The sequence below is a fragment of the Chinchilla lanigera genome, unplaced genomic scaffold (assembly GCF_000276665.1).
Source record: "Chinchilla lanigera isolate Chin_1 unplaced genomic scaffold, ChiLan1.0 scaffold00005, whole genome shotgun sequence".
Lineage (NCBI taxonomy): Eukaryota > Metazoa > Chordata > Mammalia > Rodentia > Chinchillidae > Chinchilla > Chinchilla lanigera.
In genome coordinates, this window is record NW_004955406.1 from 40031778 (window position 1) to 40034898 (window position 3121).

The 3121-nt window shown below is 50.1% G+C and overlaps 1 pseudogene; it reads left to right on the forward strand.

Annotated features, from left to right (window-relative positions):
• The first annotated feature begins 1370 nt into the window (after window positions 1-1370).
• On the forward strand, window positions 1371-3025 carry LOC106146448 (annotated as a pseudogene).
• Window positions 3026-3121: the final 96 nt, after the last annotated feature.

Genomic DNA, 3121 nt, shown 5'->3' on the forward strand with positions numbered 1-3121 from the left:
TTCAGATATCCCCGGGGCTGATGTCAATGTAGGGGGCCGTGTAGACCTGGGTGAAGGATTCTGCTTTATTGCAATCGGTACCTGATGCTAGCAGCATGAGTGAGACGAGCCAGGGAAGGGACAGTGAGAAGGCCCAGGCCTCTAAGCTTCAGTGAAGGAGGAGTCTGCAGAGGAGACCACAAAGACCAGAGGGGTGGAGAAAAGCAGCAGGTCCCTAAGGATGTGGGAAGAGAGTGGCAAAGGAAAGATGCTGAGCCTTGGTCACCTCACCAAGGCCGGGGGAGATTTTCAGGAAAATGGGGACATTCGGGCTATTGGTGCTGCTTTTTGGTCATTCACAGGGTGGGAATCCAGACAGGATGGGCTGAAAGATGACAGTAAGTGCTACGATGGGAATGTTTATGTGCTCCAGATTATATGCAGAGATCCTAACCCTGTGCCTGAGAGTATGAGGAGGTAGTTTTTGAGAGGTGAGTAGGTCATGAGGGCACAGTCCTCTTGACAACATTAGAGTGCTTAAAAAAGAGGCCTAAGGGCACTCTTCTGCCCCCACCATGTGGAGACACAATACCACGTGCCATCTGTGGGCCAGCAGCGGACCCTGGGCAGACACTTCTGCTGACACCTTGGTCTCAGGATCCTCAGCTATCAGAACTGTGAGAAATAAATTCCTACTGAATATGGTAGCTTCTTAGAGTACCTCAGAAAGGCCGGATAAAAGGTAAGGAGATGAAGGCGGCATAGGAAGGGGCAGCTATTTCAGAGGCTGGGCTGTAAGGAGGGAGGAGGCTGGGAACTGGAGGAGAATGAGTGCCGCATGAGGGCTGTTCTTTTCTCCACCCTGCTTCTTTCCCCTCCCCCTCCCCTTCCTCTTCCTCTTCCTCCCCCTCCTCCTTCCTCTTCCTCCTCCTTCCTCTCCCCCCACCCATCCTTCATGGTGGGAGGGAGCTGTGCATATGGAAGGTACAGAGGGCTCGGGAGAGGGAGGACTAGTGAATGCAGATTCCTGACAGTGAAGGGCACGCAGAGTGAGCACGGTGCGCTGGCACCGGAGAAAGGAAGACAGGGAGTGTGCGGATGGTTTCATGGCTCTGTGTCGGAAGCTGAGGGATGACCTCCCTGGTGGCCATTATCACCTCTGACAGGCAGGAAGCAAGGAATTCTGCTAAGGGCTGGGGTTGAGAGGGGGTTGAAAGCATGAGGAAAACGGAGGGTTTGGAGTCATGATGGAAAGTGGGAGGAAGCTGCTTCGGAAACCAAGAGGATTTGGGGAGGTGACCAGAATTACATAGGAAGCCAGTCTCCCCTGGTCTCTGACTCCTCTGTCCCACACAGGGCGCAGCTGATCAGTTCGGGTTCGCAGACAGTGCATGGCTGGCTCCTCCCAGGGCAGGGCAGTTAGAAACCAGGGGCAGAGGAATGTTTACGCCGCTCTGGAGGTAAAGCCGGTCTCAGGGGTGATAAGGGCAGAGTCTGACGTGGGGAACAGTGGAGCAGAGGTGGGGCTGTTGCAAGTGGGGACCCCAGGAGCCAAGAGGCCAGGGTATAGCCAGGTCACTGTCTACGTGGCTGGTGATGTCATCTGGAAGGGACATAGAGGGCAGCGGGTGGAGGAGCTCTGCACGTCAGGAGCCAGTGTCTTGGGTAAATGTCAGGGCAGGACCTGCAGTGGCAGAGTGAGTGGGTGGAGGGGTTCAGGCCGACAGGCACCCGCTAGAAAGAGGATGCCCCCTCCCATTGCCCACATCAGCCTGGGAGGGCAGGGGACCAGCTCCCCATAACACAGGAGGAAACCAAAACCTGGGAGGGGAGCAGTGAACCCTAACTCACTGATGGAGGCAGAGTGGGCACTACTTGTGTCTCCTGTGCACCACATCCCTTGTTCCTTGTGGGTGCAGCATCCCAGGGGTGGGCACCCTGTCCCCAAGTCCCATCTCTTACCTCCTCTGCATCCCTGGTTGCTGGAGTCCACGATGAATCTCAGGGCAGTGGTTTAAAAGTCACCTTCTGCTCTCTCTCTTTTTTATTTTGGAACCAGATCTACTTTATTTATTTATTTTAAATTTCTTAAAGTTTTTTTGGTACCAAGAATTAAACTCACGACCTTGTGCTTGCCAGGCAGGCACTGTGCCACTGAGCTGTATCACTGGCAAGATCTACTTTATTTAAACACATCCACTATTTGGAAGCCATAACACATGGTATCACAAATTTGACCCATGAGATTAAGATTTTTTAAAAAGATTTTTTGTATTTTTTTAAAAAAATTTTATTAGTACATGTTTGCAGTACATAATGATTATATTCATTGTAGGGAATTGGTACGCATACGTAACACAGCTCAATTCTGTTTTTCCCTTTCTCCGCCCCCTTTTAAAATATTTTTCTTTTTTCCCCAACATCTATTTATTTTTTGTCTTTAGGACTTACCAGTTTCTCTTCCTGGAAGCAGCCTGGGGTGACCTGTGAAAATAGTTCGCTACTCTGTTGACCCAGAAAACCGCACAAAATCAGGCAAATCAAGAGGCTCAAATCTTCATGTTCACTTTAAGAACATTTGTGAAACTGCCCAGGCCATCAAGGGTCAGCATATCCAAAAGGCCACCAAGTATCTGCAGAATGTCACATTAAAGAAGCAATGTGTGCCATTCCGGCGTTACAATGGTGGCATTGGCAGGTGTGCCCAGGCCAAACAGTGGGGCTGGACACAGTGTCGGTGGCCCAAAAAGAGTGCTGAATTTTTGCTGCACATGCTTAAAAATGCAGTGGGTAATGCTGAACTTAAGGGTTTAGAGGTAGATTCTCTGGTCATTGAACACATCCAGGTGAGCAAAGCACCCAAGAGGTGCCGACGTACTTACAGAGCTCGTGGCCTGGTTAACCCATACATGAGCTCCCCTGCCACACTGAGATGACCCTTACTGAAAAGGAACAAATTGTTCCTAAACCAGAGGAGGAAGTTGTGCAGAAAGGAAAGATATCCCAGAAGAAACTGAAGAAATGAAAACTTATGGCACGGGAATAAGCATATAGGCTGTTTCCAAGATTTAGCTATTCTGTATTGTGCTGCTATGAGCATAGGTATGCAGGTATCACTGTAATATGATGTCTTTAACTTTTG